Here is an 18,573-nt window from a genome sequence, read left to right as displayed (position 1 = left end):
AATTAATAAACCATCCACTATCGAAGTTTAATCCGTATTTTTACCGTCGATTGATTAATCAATTTAGTCGTTTGATTACTCACATGGAAATAAATTAACTTAATTAGTACTTAATATAATTTTGCAGAAATAGTTTTTTTTACATTACTGTGCAAGTTTAGTATACCTCGCCCGTATTATAGCAATACGCCGTATCTATAGATACGGCATTTTGGTTTGACAACGCTCATTCAATTGTGCCCCGACTCAACATGGATTTTCTAGCGAGTCGGAGCAAGTTCACAGACATGGGTCGTTCCTGATTGTGTCGCTATAAACTGTGTCTCTGTCTTTAACAAATGTATGTATAATGTAATAAATAAATATATATATTTTTTTAATTCCATTCGTTGAGTTACATCATATTCAGTAACTTCTATTTTTTTATTTTTGTTACTTCCCAAGGTGTCGAAAAACATTGTTTTTAAATGCTCTGCCAGAACAAGTTTTTGTAAATTTTATTAAAAATACAAAGTATTAATTGTTTTTTTTTTTTTTACTTATGTTTTGAATGAAGGGTCAATTTAACTTCTCACCAAATTTACAATTATTTTTACCATTAATTTGCGAGAAACATAACAACATATCTTAAAAACACTAAAATCATTTATCTCAAAACCAGCCTTTTTAAGATACAGCATATTGCCATAACACGGGAGACCTACTTCTTACACCGATTTTTTAAATATCTTTTTATTCCGTCAAAATAATATTAATATTAATTTCGGTTTTTTACTATTTTCATTTTTCTATATTATTTAAAAACTGTTTCATACTTTCGGTTGTAATCGACATTTTACTAAACTTGTTCGTGAATTTATTTGTTATTTTATAATATTTTTTAGAATTTTATTTTAGTATTTCGGTATCTCCATATTTGATTCGAGGTCTTAATGTATTGCTATAGATTTACAGTATCCCTTTATTTCGTACATTTATTTTATGATGTTTTAATTTAAGACAGTGTCAATTATTGTCAGCGATATTGAAATACCAAGCATATTTGAAGCGAGTGACGGCAGTAAAAATATATTTATTATGACGAGCGTTCAAGTTTGGCGTTTTAGTACCATTGGCTGCCCCAAAACCCATTCCGCCGCGAATGTGAGTTCAAAATATTAAATTCTCCGAGAAGTTTATACTTTAAGGTTATATCGTCTGTCGGTCTTTTTCTTAGGGATCGTTTAGAGCAGACAACAGATTATTCTGGATAATCATACTTTGCACAAAAATCGTTGTTTAAACCCGAATGATCTTACTGCACGTGATGAATTTTATACCACAATTTAATTTGGCAAATTGTGCAAGTTTCTCAATGAATAGTGCCGATTTTTACTGCGCTTCAAGGACGTGATTCAACTCCCTGGGGAGCTGTTTATATTAACATATTACAACAGAGATGAAGAACATTTAAGATACGATAATATAGAAGTCTAGGCGTCTACAGGGCTTATGACCTGTCAATGGCTGGTTTAAGTGGCCACTTTACACATTGTGTAACATTCACCATTCTGCCCATATTCGAACATCTTTATTCCTTCAATTCTTTAATCTGTTGATGTTTGTGAAGCTTGTCTACAAAAATTTGGACAAACTCAATATTGCTGATAAATCCACCTGGTCCACGAAGAAGTAAAAAAAAATGAAAAAATAAGATTTTCAGGCGTTGCCTAGTATGTAGGTGAAATAATTCAATTCAATTAATCTTTTTTTTAAATAGTTTTAACTGGTGCGATTGCAAGCAAAATTAAAACAAACCAAAAAATCAGTCATGTTACTTGATATTTAATTTCTAATAACTATTTAATCGCGATACTTAAGTAATTAGTATTTTCCACAGTTTTTATTCAGCAAAGTATGACGGCGTCGGATTGTCCCGGTTAGGTCAAAGTAGGCTCTATTGAGCTTAGGTGAGTGTATTATATTTATGTACAAACATAGTTAGATTAGGTTTAGAAGAAAACGTCAAGAAATTCAATCACTGAACTAATAAGAAATACACTACTCACAATTCTCAACAGTTACTTTACTTGTATTCTTATTTATTTCATATGAAATCTATAATTGATTTGTCACCATTCTCATATAGACGGAGCCTGCGTTCAAGGCGCACGAAAGGAATGCGGTAATATGTTTTGATGGTGCCCAGTTGAATTCTGGTAAAAATGGTGCCTCGATATTTAATAATACAATATAATAAATATAAACTCAACTGGACAGCGTCACAACTCACTACTGCATTCCTTCCGTGCACCTTGAATCTAGTCCTCGACTATACTTATGTCCAAAATACTCATCAAAGGTTTATTTATTAATTCTATTCAGGGCCAATATTGTTTGTTGCGTCTTATCTTTTGCCTCCACTCTTTTAGTGCTCTCTTTCGTCTATACCCGTACGTATTTCTCGAGTTTTTATGACAAAACATTTAAAAGCTTCCAAACAAACTTATTACTTACCTGGGTGGGTGTCTTGGGAGCATCTACAGTTACTACAGTATACACATTCGGGTGTCTTGGGAGCTGTCGGTCTACAGCTACAGTTACTACAGTATACACATTCCAGTCTTTGTTTTTATTTTGAAAATACGAAATATAGCAAACACAAAATATGTTAGTGTGGAATGTTGATGCAATAGAAATAGTGAGACTTTAGAAAATTATCGATTGAGCGTGTATTTTCTTGGTTCCTTCAATCGCATCAAAGCATATTATGTAGAGGGAAAAACTTAACAAATGACACGCTTATTTTATCATCTTTTTTATTAAAATTTATTTTGTACTTTATAATATTCTTCTTCTATTGTCGGCCTTGTGGTGTAGTAATCGGTACACCATTCAAAATGTCTCAGGTTAGATTCTCTTGACTGGACTGAAACGTGAGACTGATCATCTTACCTTCATGTAATAAAAGTGATCAATATACGCTGCGATTGGGTGCGGAAAGGGAATGATGGTGACTATTCTTCTCCGTGTCCAGACAGATAAAGAATACTAGTGTTTTCCACTCGATGACTGTTCTCAGGTAAAAATCCTGAATAAAGAAATCGAGTTGTGATAAGTCCGCCTCGTTGTGTAGTATTTGTCGGGTTGGGCGACCATTCTTGAGGTCCTGGGCTCGATTTCTGGCAGGGCGATTTCTGACTGATCACTTACTGATGATTGAAATACGCTGCAATATGGTCTAACTATGCTGTGCCGTATTCACCACTCGGTGCGTAAGGGGGTGATGTTGTCGATATTATCTTCTTTTATTTTTAATTTGCTACCTTATTTAAGTCATATTTGTAATAATTTGGTCGGTTGTTTTAGATGTGGCTTTCGTGTAGTCATCACATCCCGGGCCCGTATTACAAAGTTAACTTCAATTAATTATAATAATGAAAATACGTATATAGGTTTATTCTACTTTTATTTATAATTTATAAAAAAAAATATAAATAAAAGTGGAATAAAACTATAGGTATACGTATATATATTATTATAATTAAAATGCAGTTCCACCAAGAAATGTCAGTAGAAAAACTCAATATATTATAAAGTTAACTTCAATTGTCTATGAAATGAAATCTTTGAAATATTTTCTGCATAAAAAAATAAATACGCATAAAATAATGTTTTTGAAACATGTTCAGTTTCGTTACCGACAAAGATACTTCAAATTTTCATACAAATATACACATTTTCGTGCATACAATTTGATTTTACTTTATCGACAAAGATACTTCAAATTTTCATACAAATGTACACTTTTTCGTGCATACAATTAGATTTTACTTTCTATTTAAATATACATTCAATATTTATAAAATTGTCAATTTCTATGGAGTGTACTTAAAGTATATATATATGATTTTTTTCAATTAAAATACATAAAAATAATAGTAAAACCACAGTGTTCACTTTAAACACATTTGAGGTTTTTAAAAAAAGGTCTTCAATAATATTTATGAATTTATTTAATTGAAAGACATAAAAACAATAGTAAAACCATGGTTTTCAGTTGAAACACTTCTGAGTTTTTTTTTAAAAAAGGTCTTCAATTGTAATCGGGGGCCTGCTGGAATAATATTTGTGTTTGCTTCTAACTTTGATATCAAATTTACGTATAGCTCTGATTTGTATTGCTTGTAGGAATTTCAAAAGACGATCCCGTGCCAACAAGTGTGGTTAAAGTAGTTAAATCTAGAGATCATCCACCAAATAAAAACGCCCATTTCTCCGCTGTCTACCAAAACTTAACGGATTATCCGGTATATCCCTGTTTTTTAAGTGCCCCTATTTAACAGGTTGAGAGTATCAGGTGATCGCTTTTTTTCGTCAGCTTGTTCTTGTAAATGTTTTACCTATATTTGTGTCTTGTTTATACCAGGCTGCCGTCTCGTTTACCGAGAATTTAGGGTTCTGAGTAGACAATGCTCTAATCTTTAATACGCTCTGAAGGTATGCGTCGTTTGGTTGTAAAAAACAGGGCCATTTGTCATGGAGATATATCCGAAGCTTTAGTTCTGTAATACGTGTGATCTCGAGAATATTTCAAACCATCCTTACGTATGATACATACCGAAGTATTATTATATGGGTTACGTGATAAGTTAACTCGAATTTATCGAATAAAACATTTTTACCGCTGAGTATTATTAAAGGGTCCCCTTTCATTCTGCAACAATATCTTTAAAATGAAATTTTATTCAACCAAATTTGTAACAGTAACTGTATATAGTATGAAGTGAGCCATCCTCCCTAAATAATATCTATTTAAAAATCCAACAAACTTCCCTTCCAAAAAGGCTTTTAAAAAGTGATTAGTAAATATAAATGAAAACCCTAATAATTCTAATCAATATTCTTAATTCTCGATTCTTTCCCGAAGAATAAAATCTTTTTGTATGGGCATTGACGTTTATTGATCGGATGATACTTAGTTATAATGATTTAACTTCCTACTTTTTTTTCATAGCTTCATAATCGTGCACGAGTCGTTAATTTATGTATATACATAATATTTTATTTATATTAAGCGTTTTTGCTGTAAAATAAATTCACATACCGAACTAGCGGCTTGTGTCAGAATATTTTAAAATACATAAAAAACTTAATTAGACATAAAATAATTCTGGTGAGGTTTTGATTTGAGTTTTATTGTACATAAAAAAAAATTAAATGTTTTTTTGCCTCAGAAGGCTCAATGAAAAATAATTAAATACATTTATTACCTTATACGGAAAATTATAAGAATATTATGTCATATGTCTTTATGTTGTGCGCAAATGATTTGTAGTTACAGTGCGTTAGAATGTTTAATAAGCCTATGTTAGTGCCTTTCGGTGAACCAACTAAAGATACAAGTTTCGTTCGTGTCAGTTGGCACACTAGAACGACTTACTGTCGAACCCGGGACCTCAAACGCGGTAGGCGAACGCACCACTCACTACACTACGAGGCGGATTTATCTCCACTCGATTTCTCTCTTCGAGATTTTTATTTGAGAGTAGCCATCGAGTGGAAAACGCTTGTCAGGGGTTCTGGTTTTATTTAACAGATATTTATTAAAGGTCTTTAGAACGCATATAGGGTAATACGTTTAGCGAGAGATGAAATCGATTAAGTAGCTTGTTTACTCGATTTCCCTCTTCGAGATTTTTATTTGAGAGTAACTATCGACTGGAAAACGCGTGTCAGGGGTTCTGGTTTTATTTAACAGATATTTATGCAGCTTGCCAGGGTGATATTCCAAACGTTCTCGCTGCCGTAGAATCGGCCTTTATTTTGTATGTAAATACGCGAGATAAAAAAGCTTTCTACGGCCGCGAGAGCGGCTCAGAATAGCACTGCAGGTACTAAAATACTAAATATACATTTTTTTACTCCCCTTTCCTTACTTATCCTCTCTATATGCACCCCGTCTTAATCCCGCCTCCTTTATTTTTTTTTATGTTTATAATGCATATGTTTCGTATTTACTAAAAGCACGTGGTTTCAAATCAGCACGTTGGTTTTATATTTTTGTGCAACAACCATGCTGAAGGTGAGCGGAATGCAAATGTTTAGGAGGGTCGGCAGGAGTATCATTATAATATGTAATTAGAAAGAGTTCACGCATTCGTGGTAGCCGGATTAACAGTAAGCCGGAAGAGAGACAGCAGAGATCGCACGGGCACATAAGACGGAGACCACCAGACCAAAGAGTCAATAAAGCAATATCTATGGATCTTCCCTGACAGTTATTCAGAGGGTGACCGAAGAATTCTTGGAAAACTGAATGCTTCAAAATCCTGCAGAGAAACGGCATAGATAAAAGTGACACCCAGAATCGAAGATTATACAGCCTAAGAATTAAAATAGTTCCATAAAGAAAACTATGGCGAAGGTGTATAGTGGGTTTTGCATGTTAGTTTAATTGGTGTCCTGACGAAGAGACAGGTACGTCTCGAAGCCGGTAGACGTAGAAAAGTAGAAAAGTGGTTAAATACAAATATTTCATAACATTTAGTGTATTATACTCGGACGTTATTACTCTAAGGTATTAAATTTCTTTACTTTGTACTTCTTTTTTCCACATCCGCTCCTAAGTGGAGCATGTGGACATCAGCAGTTGCCTCCAGGAGACCCTATCGCCAGCCAGCATTTTCGCCTCTTCCCATGTTAATCCAGCGCCCCTTTGTTCAGCCGAATAAAGTTAAAATATCATGATCGACGGCCTTCCAGGACGGTGTGAGCCCGCTGGTTTAAAGAAGAGGCAACTTAGGTTTAGGTTTTTCTGAGGCATGCGCAGCACGTATCCAAGCCAGGTCCACTGCCGAATTCTCAAGACGCTCGTTATAGGAGGCTGCTGCGTCCGTTCTCGGACTTCAATGTTAGTTTTAAAATCGAACCACCTTATACCTAATATTCTTCTCAAGCACTTACTCTCAAAACTCAGAAGTTTGTACACTCTGTGGAAACCCGCTATTGGCTCTAAATCTTTGCAATAAATATATATATATATTTTTATTATTATTAATAAAACATATAATACATATTATAGTACATATTATACTCCCAGTAGTTATTAAGAAAAACTCATTTGGGACCGTACATATAAAGAAAAAAAAATTGTGACAATACATAATATTCATACATAGTTAATATATCCGAAATAGTAAGAAAACATTATATACGAAACATAAAACACAGTTCTTTACACCATCTATATAAATTACATTAATAACTATCACTATAAAAAAGATTTAAGTAATATTTTTTACTTCCGACACTTTTGGATTTTCTATTCGACTTTTCGAGTTTATCAAATCTTAATGTTTACTTGAAATGTATAGAACTACCGGTTATATAAATAAAATAAAAATAAAACACTGTATTCTTCACTCGCCCGGTTACCTTTTTTTGTAGTTCAATAAACAAAACTTTTTCTTTTAACTTGACTCGGGATTTTCACGGTATTAAGTAAATTAATGGAACTTACTTTATTTCCTCTATTATTAAATATAATGGTTTACACATTGTGCTACCTCGTTAGTTGTCCCGTATGCGATAGAGTAATCTTGTATGTGTTTTGATTTACTTTTACGTGATTTGCTCCCATTATTTTTAATCTGAATTTAATAAAACCACGAACGCGATCGTTTCGTGTACTATTAAATAAATTTACCAACCAATCTAAGAGGATAGATAAAAGTATAACAATTTTGCACGTACTAAAGGCCCAGTGGACAAAAACTTTGAGACAATTTCAAAGAACGAAAATATTCACATTCGTTACACATGAAAATCGTTTTAACGTACCTAAACGTATTGACTGTCAGTTTTTGGCGACATATATTTATTTAATTTCGTTTGTAATAAAATCTAGCACTTATGCATAAAAAAAAAGCACAAAGTCGAACTTCTTACTTCTAAATTTTAACGTTTGTACGCAATAACGTTTAATTAAAGGGACACGTTACTTGCGCAAAGAAAATAATATTTAATTTCGTGGGTAATTACCTTCAGTGCCTTCATTCTCTAACGGACTTTCATCATGAGCAGATGTAATGCTACGCAGAAATATGACGCCGTGTGTCGTGTGTAACAAAAAATCTTTTATAAGTTCAGTGTTTTTTAAAATCATTTTTAATTTGTTAATAAACTGTCAAACTGAGCCAAAACACTAGTTTTATTTATCGTATTATTTATCAGCGCTATGGTTTTTTTAAGTTTTGTGATTTTTAAATTACTCCGCCTGTGACGTCTCAAGTTCTCTACGGTGAGTAGTCCTGATTGGTGGGTAACCGCAAATATATCAAAACACTCTCATTGGTTGCTTTCTAAGAACTAGCGACGGCGTTCAAAATAGTTGATTTTTATATTTTTTTTCATACATTTCCGAGAAACTTTGTCATACAATTAAATGTTTTTATTTTTACCACGCGTAAGAAAACATTTTTTATATCGAATTTCTCATCATTGCACTGAAATTGTGAAAAGCGAAACGGACATCCATATCGTTGCATTAATAATTACACTTTAATTTATGTAATTGGTAGATAATTAATTAGCTATATTTCTAAGTCACATATTTCTAAGTTTTGACAGCTGCCAGCTAGTATCGTTTCTATGGTAACGAGTTACACAAAAATATGAACAAAGGAAATATAAGTTTATATCTTTCTTACATTAATGATGCATGTGTATCGTGATTTACCGTGTCTTTTTTTTCACATTGTTGAGAGCATTGCAACATTTGCTTTATCTTAGATTTAGATAAACTTAGTATAGGAATAACGTGTTATTTTATTGTACCTTTAACTCTTCAATACTGATTTGAAACGTTGCATATCATATTTTTTTCAGGTGTAAGTTATTTATGTTGTTTCCTTTATGCGTATATTTTTTTAAACAACAAACAAATAAACCATCACGCCGTTTCTCCGTAGGGGTAGGCAGAGAGGATAGAACGCCACATCACTCTGTTTTTGCGTATAGACCTAACTTCCTCTATATTTATACATCTTCTCATACACGCACGCCGAATATTTCTACTCTTTTTATTATTATTTATTTTATTTAGTTCTATGATATGATAGTTCTATGAACCTTAGTCTCATATATATTTACATCTATACTTATTCTAACATCATTTATTACTCTTGTACTCTTACTATCCTAATTTATAATATTCAAACGGTTATTTTATATGTATACTTATAACCTATGTGACATGTCCGTCTTAAAGTGTTTGATGGACTTGATCGTGCCATGTCTTTCTCGGTCTTCCTCGTTTTCTGCATCCTTCAACATTCGCATCGTAGATCCTTTTAGCCGTTCTTTCGTATATTTTTTGAATTTCTTATTCTTGTTTGTTAGAGCCAAAATCACTCGCAGACGAGTGGAGGCGTATTATATAAATGAAAACGTGTATATTTACTATCAGCGATTGTATGTTTTGCAAAGAGCTTTTTTAATTTTTAAAAAAGATCTTTAGAACGCATATAGGGTAATACGTTTAGCGAGAGATGAAATCGATTAAGTAGCTTGTTTATTTGACATTGACTTGTTTATTTTAAGCTTTCTCCGAGACGCGACTTGTATTAAAATGCATTCTGTAATGGTTTCGCCGAGCCTTGGGGTTGCGCGCAATTAGGAGATTGGATTGTGGGGGCTGGGGGCGGGAGGGCGGCGCCCCCGCTCCTGGCGAGTATTGATTGGGGGAGTCCCCCGCCCACGCCTACGCCGCCTTACTCCGGCCACCGACGGACAGACTATGGATCCTGCAAGAGCCTTCGCTCCCTAACTTGACCACTCATTAATTTTTTTTAACGTCTAGGGTCTAATCCTATGTGCCCATTGCGCAGTAGGTACGCATGATTTGAATTTCAGGATTTAGCGTAAAATACAGTACTCCGCCAAATTGATGTCTGCAAAACGGGACGTCCTGTAAAATACAGAACAGTCTGTCACGCTCAGCAAAACGAGACTGAAAAAACTTATTTAAATGCACGCTGTAAAAAATGTGTTTTTTAAAAACCATCGCGTATTATATTATTTAAGGTTTTTTTTCAGCAATAATAATTTAAAAAAATAGTAAATTGGTTAACAAATTACAACAGGGATAAAGAATACCTTGAAAAAGGGAATATGGAAGTCTAGGCATTTACAGGGCTTATGACCTGTCATTGGCTGGTTTAAGTGGCTACTTAACACACTGTGTAACATTCACCATTTTGCCTATGTTTGAACATCCATTTTTCTTAAATTCTTTCATTTGTTGATTTTAGTGAAGTCAAAGAGCTGAAACCTTTATTGTTGTGAAGAGATTCGCCTAGTCTTCCATATTCCCTTATTCAAGGTATTCTCCATCCCTGTTGTAATTTGTTAATCTTAATGACTTCAGAGGGGGTGAAATCCAGTCTTTTGTCTACAAACATTTGGACAAACTCAAATATCGTAATAAATGGGTAATGGTAATTTAGAGGGAAAATCTTGCAATTTTAGCTCTCTCCAAATATATAATTAGTTAAACTTATAGGGGACGATGAAGTTCTCGTATGTTAGGAAAACCCTGGCTCTAAGAACGTGTGAGTATGAAATCGTCGCGTCGCGTCGTATCGTTAAAGCGATCAATCTTTTTGCTGTCCCCCAATTTGCGTGAAACTGTGCTCACCTGTAGTTTTATGTACATGTTTGATTTACAAATATTTTATTTGTTATTTTATAGTCTGCATGTCTGTCTGAAGATTTGAAACATAATGTATATGTGTGTATGCGCATATGTATGAGCATTGTGCATGTACGTTTATGAATGCATTATAAGTGCCCTGACTCGACACAAATTTTCTAGCCAGTCTGGGCAAGTTTACAGGCATGGGTCGTCCCTGGTTGTGTCACTTTAAGTCGTGTCTCTGTACTTAACAAATGTAAATGTCTCACGTCGAATTTTCCATTCCTTACTTCGAATGAGGAAGTTCAGTGCTACGGAAAATTGAATACAAAAATTATTTTCACGGGCGGAAAGAATTAAAGCGTTAAATTATACAGCGAAGTTTCTTGAAAACGTATGAAAAAAAAAACTTCTTCGAACGGCGTCACTAGTTTCAATCAACCAATGAAAGAGTGTTGTGATAGATTTCTGGTTTACGGGAAGTCAATACACCAATCGGCAGAACCACCGAAGAGAACTTGTGACGTTACACGTGAAATAGTTTTCAAAATTACGACTTTGAAAAATCACAGCGCATATAATACAATACATGTGAATATTTTTTTTTTTAATCGTTAAGTTTGATAGTCTATTAAGCCTCATAGGACATCTAACACAAAGCGGTACATAAATATACCACAAGAATCGATCTATTAAAGAGTATTGTAACCTACATTGTTAGATCATTCTTCCACTCAGGTTTTTCAAATGCAATAGGTTTGTTATCTTAAAAAAGAAAATATTTTATTAGGTTTGCATTTTGCAAGACGTAAATCAGCACAAAATGAAATATAAAAAAAAACACGAATTTCCTCGTTACCTGGGCCGCGATTACAAACGCTATCTTCATCGCTATTTATCGAGACGGTATAAAGTAAAATCGATATTTATATACTGAAACGTCTATATTTGTATGAAAAATGAAAGTATCTTCTTCGGTAACCTGTAATTGAATATGTTTAGAAAAAAAATGTATGCGTAGTCTATTTTTCATAAAGAAAATTTAATTTTACTTTGTAGATAAAATTTAATTTTACTTTGTAGATAAAATTGAAGATAAAGGTTAACTTCCCATTGTAATCGGGGGCCAGGTATTTTGTTATCAGTACCGTCATTTCTAACTTATTTTTACTTCGATTGTGTGATAGTGATAAGCGCTTACATTTCCAAATTTATTTGTTGATTCGGCCAGTTCGTAAGAGTAAAGTTACATTTTTAACACGTAATTTACTTCAAAATATACAGTTAATTATGCTTAGTCTGAAGTTCAAATACAGAGGTAATAAATTTACTATTTCGTCTCCTAAGAGTAATTTAGATTTTTTTCGAATTAAAAATAAATCAGTTTACATTTAAAAAACAGCACGTCAAATAAAAAAGGACTATTCAAAATATTCGTTTTAACTTAACAATGCTCTTATTATTTTTATGAACATGAATTTAAAATTTTGCAATATACCAAGGTATAAACATACTTTACCCGCATGCCCGATTTTGAAAACGTTTTTTTGGTCTAGTAAACAGTGAAATTCTGCTAAAAAATAATAATCGTTTTATGGTATCGAATAACACGTGTCCGCTACGCACACGGGACCACAATCCGATATTATTTACTAATTATTGAGTATTTCATTGATATAAAAATATACATGATCTGTTTGGTTTTGTCTTGTGTATGTTTTGTAAAATTATTTAACATAAAAACATGTACAGAATCAAATAATATTTTTATAAGATTGGTTTTTCCAGCCAATATGAGTTACCTACTATTTTTAAATCGGACGATTTTTTTTAGAATGCAAAGTTGTCGTCAATAAGATTGTAAAATGCCTGTATTTATTGTTTATAGATTCATGGGTTGTTTTATATTCAACGTAACTATTACTGTCTCAAAAACAAACATTTGATCTATAAATACATAACAATGTCATTTGACGGATTATTTGACATTTATTTATTGTTAACAGACCTTTGAAACTTCTGAGAATCTCAGTATTGGCCAGGTACGACAGGTACTAGCCATTTTTTCTCATCGCTTTCAAATACGTATCTTATTAGGTATTTTGTAATCAGACCACCAGTTTTGTTTGACCTCTGTTTACCCCCGACAACATGGCACCGGAGCGGAAGTGTTCTGGCAAGTTTGACACATGGATGGTGTTATGCAAAAATGTGTTAAGCCACGCCAACCTCAAACTGAGATAATTGATGTTTAACATCAGGCGCATTAAAAAAAACATGAATAATTATTCTGATTGGATCGTAAGTATTATATATTAAAAATACTCAATAGAATAAAAAAAAGCGATAAAAAATTCAAACTTATTATATTTTTGCAATTTAAAAAAAAAGTGAGATTATATTTTTTTACAAAACACCTTAAAAACAATAACCTTTGTTAATGTTTTTAACAATGTTTCTTTCCCCCCAAAAAATGATATTTTTTTCTTTTTCTTAAATGTAAAATTAATTATGTTATGGTCATGGAAAATTTTTAAGTAAAAAAATAAATTAAATTGATGAAAATTAAATAAAATTAAAAACAAAATTCATGTTTTAAACCTGACAATAAAAATACCTTGGGATTTCCTTCTTATATGAATCCTCAAGTTACAAAAAGTTAGTTGCTAAACAATACTTCTTGGAGATTTTGGAATAGAAGCTTCTTTAGTGGGGTTAACACATTTTTGCAATATTGTTATTATGTTAGCCAAATATTGATCTTAATACGCAACAATGTATTATGCATCTTAAATCAATCATTGTTTTTAGTCCAGTTGCATGGTTTTTGCAACACATCGAGGTATTACGGAGAATTTGTAAGTTCAAACTCATCAAACTATTTTTTCAAAGAAAGAATACAACTTCTGGATTATGATTCAGAAACTTAACATATTTTTTTCGATTTTGTGACTTGATTCATTTTTGCATAACAACATCCATATTGAGACATGCTCGCCAAAACATTGTAACCGGCAGGAGAAATATTTTTTCTTCTTTATTATTGAGCAATATACTTAGAGAAATCAATTTTGATTCTCAGTTGAGAGGAAGAAGTTCGTGTTCGCCTGTTGAATATTGATTTTGTCGGTTACGATGTTTTGGCGTTCATGGCTAGACATTTTTTAGTAGAGAAATATAAGTAATTGAATGAATCATTCATTTTCAGTATTTCGTAAATAACAGACAGGGCGTTTCGGTTATTGAGGCCTGTGGTCACTCAAAAGCATGTCGGAGGGAGGGGGGGGGGGCTCCATCAGAACTTAGAGATTTTTTTTTAAAAATGGAATAACCCGCTTAGCCTCTATTTTGAGGCTTGTCAGCAGGTAGGACAGGGGATATAGAAGGAGGTAATGAAAAATACACCAGTTAGCTTCTTAACAATTTATAAATTCATGGGGGGGTGCCCCCTTCCACCCTTGCCAAAATTACGGTGGATAACAGATTTTGAAAAATATGGTTCAATCAATTCATTCAGTCGTTCATTTATTGGTTCATTCATTTATTAAATGACTATTTCATTCGAATGAATTACTGCATTCGGACTTTCCTTAGAATGAATTTAGTAATCGAATACATTCGATTAATTTCATTCGAATGAATCATCTCTAATATTGAGTTTCGTGAATGTGTGATGATAAAAAAAGACGCCTAGTACGTCTTGTTATACTTTGTATTACTTATTGTATTATCTCTGACTGTTTTTGCACACAATATCCGTTCGTACAATTCGGCTGTATCTTGATTTGCATACTTTTATGAATTTGTAAAATACCTACCTATTTCGAAACATCTACGATAAGCGAAAATATCGCACGCATGTCGTTTCGAATGTAAATCATTGTGCCAGTCGCCAGTCTGGGAAACAATATGACTGGCCACTTGTGAATTCATTTTTTTTGCTCCTATTGCAATGGCAAACAAACCATCACGCCGTTTTTCCATCAGGGTAGGTAGAGAGGATAAAACGCCATATCACTCTGTCTTCGCATACAGCTCTCGCTTCCTCTACATTCATACATCTTCTCATGCACGCCCGCCGTTCTTTCGCTGTCCATTCGCTCTGCATGTCCGATTCAACTCAGAAATCCTTTCTTGATTTGTCGATAATGCTTATCTCAGCCTTTCACAATGTACGGATCTCGACAATTTATTTGTTTGTTTACTTATAAGTAATATAAATCCAGTCCTTGTCTACAAAAATTTTGACAAACTCAAACTATTGTTGATAAATCCACCTGGTCCATGAAGAAGTATAGATATGGAAAAAAAAATTTTTTCAGTGGTTGCCTAGTATGTAGGTGAAATAATTTAATTAGATGAATCTCACCCGCATAAATAAAGGTCTCAGCTCCTTAGCTTCACAAACATCAACAGATGAAAGAATTGAAGGAATATAGATGTTCAAATATGGGCAGAATGTTACACAGTGTGTAAAGTGGCCGCCAGCCATTGACAGGTCATAAGCCCTGTGGATGCCTAGACTTCCATATTGCCTTCTCTTAAATGTTCTTCATCTCTGTTGTAATATGTTAATATAAACAGGTTTTTTAGTTAAATCCAGTCCTTGTCTACAAAAATTTGGACAAACTCAAAATATTGCTACTTAAGTAGTTTATTGCACATTTTTTGAGACAAGTCCAAACTCCACGGAACCAAAAGTCCTGTGTTGAGTTGGGACGAGTAATTAGTTGACACAGATATACGAGTATATTATCACAAATATTATATTGGATCAGAAACATAATAATATTTTATAAAATAAATATATGGCACATTAACATGGTAAACAGCAAACTCAAACATTCGGGAAATCATCGAGGAGTTTACCACTCAAATCCCTCCCACTAAGGAAAATCCAGTCCTTAAAGGAGTTAAGAGAAGCCCTTGAAAATAGTTTTTGTCCTTGGGAGCTTATTGTGCTCCTATCGTACATAATTTTACCACACATTCGACTAAGATATCGCATTTTGGCAGCACTCACCCTACTTTATTCCTTGATTTTCCAATTCTATACTTCGCTCCTATATATAAGGCTCGGCACCAGGATTTCTTTGTGAACTGCTAATTTTGCCTCCTGCGACAAACCTTTATTTGTCACGATTAATTTAAGTGCACTTGTATAAAATTTATTTATTTATATAAATATACATATTACAAAAAAAAAACGTATCCCTAACTCTATGAAGCCAAGAGCCCTTGTTTTGAGTTGGCTTGCAACAAAAGGAAAAGTAAATAAAAAAAGATTATTTTGCATCACAGTCACCAATCATCGCGTAGCTTAATCATTTTTGTTGCATGAACGTAAGGTGATCAGTCTTACGCTTTAGGTGCCAGTCCAGGGGCTATTAAATATTTTTGTGTAAAAACAACTTTTTAAATAAATATTTCATGTCAACCATGTTAGGAATTAAACTCAAGAACTCTTGCATGGCAAGCAAACGCGCTTATTATAAGACCTAGAGGCGCGCAATTTTTTTTCATGATATTTAAATATTAATTTCACTACAATAATTTATGGACCTTTTACTGGATCTGATGTGTACGATTGATCATCTTTCCTCAAACACTCGAATTTTATGTCACCGGTCGATGGGAGAAGTGTTCGCCCGAAACTGTTGTGTTCTTGCAAAATAATAAAATTACGTAACACTATTAACAAACTTCACAAAAATCAACTGATAGATCATACATTGTAGATATAGTGCAGGCAATTGGTAAAATAAACCAAAGTAGGGAAGAAAATGCCGAACACTCCTCTAGTGGAACGGAAGGCCTGTTGACTACTGCCAACAGGCCGGCTTCTCCTGAAGAGTTTTAAGTGGTTCCCTCTCCACATGAGCAAATGCTGAGAAGTTCCTGATGGGCCCACATTAGTATATCCCTCCTGATCTCAACAGTTTAGACAAATTTAAAGAAATTTTATTGCAGAAAAATTTACTTTTGAAATATAAACCTTGTATATTATAAGCAAGTTAAATAATAAAGCAACTCCTATATATATAAAAAATCTGATGGAAGAGCTGAGGAAATGTGGATTTAAACGTAGGCATAATGGTGAATGTTACACAGTGTGTGAAGTGGCCACTTAAACCAGCCAATGACAGGTCATAATATTTGTAAATGTTCCATATAAATATTCCATATTCTCTACTCAAAAATGTTTTCCCTCTATGTTGCAACAAATTTAGATGTAATAACAAAGTTCTATTTTCATAATAATTTATAACGAAGTGTTACGAAGTGAATGCCGATTAAATTAATAATATAAACATAGTTTTAATTTGACTGCACGACAAATGAATGTTAAACCTTAAAGCTGTGGCGTTATTCTACAAATAGTACCGGTACATTACATAGAACGCGTCTTCGTCTGCGGGCGTCGCTCGGGGCTCGGGGCATGGGGCATTGTCCCTCCCGTCTCCCGTCCTCGCGTTCCGTTACCGGCGACTACCGTACCTCTGTACTTACTGCCTAAATGCCTAGCTGCCTGACTGCTCAGCTTGCCTAGTACTGCGAGTTCAAGTCTTCTCCCAAGCTTCGTTATTGCAAAAAAACGCGAAATAATCGCTAACGTATAGTACCTTTACAATATGAAAACCCATTTGATAACGGAGCATCTCTTGTAGAGATTTATTTTATTTATGATACGCTTTTAGCATTGCCTCTATGTGGGCTTCCAGCAAGCCATAAATTTGATGGTCTCATTTGGTCAAACTAAATCGGTAACTTTTTGTTTTATTTTTACGAGACAATTCGTTTACAAGGGCAAATTGCATCAAAAACAGTTGAGTTAAATAAAGTTTAAAGCTAAATAATTGTTGCGTTTTCGTCAAAATTGACGAAAGAGCTCTTACTAAAAAGTCAAATAAAACAACTCTCTTCCTCAACCTCTAGGCTAACAGATCACTAAATTCGGTGAACGTGCATTTGCGGTCACAGTCCACAGTATAGCATGGAATGGAATTGCAGAGGTGCGAGGCTCTGAGAGTAAAGTGTTGTTTCGGAAAAAACTTAAAACCCGCTTGTTCTCTGAATCATTTGTATAAATCCGTAGCATGTGATAACAATATAAATTATTTTACTTAAATTACAAATTTAAAAGTTTAAATTAAATTAATTTATCTAAAAAAAACACTTTGTAAAGCGCCCTTGAGCGCGAATATTACGAAAATGGCGCGAAAAAGAAATATTATTTAAAATAAATTTCTCACTTAGTGGTTCAATGAGCGAAAAATTAGTCTTAGTGTTGTATATCACGTTGAAATTACATTTCTAATTTCATTTCTGTCGAATAGAAAAGTTCAGCGCTACGGGAAATTGGATTTTAAAAAATGTATTCTTATGCGCGGTAAAGATAAGAGCATTTAATTGTACGACGAAGTTTCTTGGAAATGCATGAAAAAAATAATAAAAATTATTTTAATAAAAACGAACGACTTTGCATGAAGTCACTAGTTCTTCCGAATCAACCAATGATAAGAGAGTTGTTATATATTTTCGGTTTAAGGTAAGTCAACTGACCAATAAGCAGAATAACTCATCGAGAAGAGGAGAAGAGAATTTGATACGTCACGCGCGAAGTAATTTAAAAAATACGGAACTTATAAACATTAATGAGTCAAACACATTTACGGTAATATTTTTTCGCAGTTTAAATTTAACGTCATTACTGGATTAATTTACTAAGGCGTGTAGTACATTTAAACGTAAATCAATAATATTCATGGAATTTTTACCCTGTTTTCAAGAATTTTTTCGTTAATTTAATCGCCAACTCTTGGAAAATGTTGAAGTTTGAAAGTTTTTTTTCCTCTTCTAATAATTGAAATGACACCTACGCAAAATCTACGCACCAA

Source organism: Micrasema longulum, unplaced genomic scaffold (genome assembly GCF_059751315.1).
Source record: "Micrasema longulum isolate JH-2025_06_02 unplaced genomic scaffold, ASM5975131v1 h1tg001193l, whole genome shotgun sequence".
Classification (NCBI taxonomy): Eukaryota; Metazoa; Arthropoda; class Insecta; order Trichoptera; family Brachycentridae; genus Micrasema; species Micrasema longulum.
The sequence above is the reverse complement of the archived record's forward strand: the minus strand, read 5'-3'. Positions refer to the sequence as shown.